The following is a 438-nucleotide window of genomic DNA, read 5'->3' on the forward strand; positions in this document are numbered from 1 at the left end:
CATATCGGAATTCCCGTAATTACGAGATTCCAACTTGTAAAAAGCGTTCACGTCCTCGTAGAACTCGTAATTACAACTTGTGAACTGGGAGTTTTCTGAGAGCTACGACTTGTACCACGTGACCGCTGTACCACCTGACCACCACAGGCTCTGTTTAGGCATTGATAGTGTTGCCATAGAAAAGCTTAATTCCGAGTCCGAGGATGTGAACAGCTCTGAGTAGAACGCCATGTGCTGTCATCTCGAAATTACGGTAATTACGATATGGTGTGAACGCAGCAGATGACGTAAGATGTCGGCATTGTGCATGCACCGGTGAGTCTCGTGAAAACCAACGTTTGTTTACAGGAGCAAATGAAGGAAAGTTTCCTTACTTTAGCAAAGGAAAACCAGTCTCCTCTTGGCTTATATCGAAATCCTCCGACATTCTTCTTTACA

The 438-nt window shown here is 44.5% G+C and overlaps 1 long non-coding RNA gene across 1 annotated transcript in view; it reads right to left on the bottom strand.

Annotated features, from left to right (window-relative positions):
* The window catches only part of LOC107669251 (uncharacterized), a 1,459-nt gene extending 1,278 nt beyond the window's left edge, over positions 1-181 (bottom strand). Inside the window, exon 1 of the long non-coding RNA XR_001631962.1 lies at positions 135-181. This is a non-coding gene — a long non-coding RNA (uncharacterized LOC107669251). The remainder of the gene's footprint in view (positions 1-134) is intronic.
* Between the last annotated feature and the right edge of the window lie 257 nt (positions 182-438).

Source organism: Sinocyclocheilus anshuiensis, unplaced genomic scaffold (genome assembly GCF_001515605.1).
Source record: "Sinocyclocheilus anshuiensis isolate Anshui unplaced genomic scaffold, SAMN03320099.WGS_v1.1 scaffold404, whole genome shotgun sequence".
NCBI lineage: Eukaryota > Metazoa > Chordata > Actinopteri > Cypriniformes > Cyprinidae > Sinocyclocheilus > Sinocyclocheilus anshuiensis.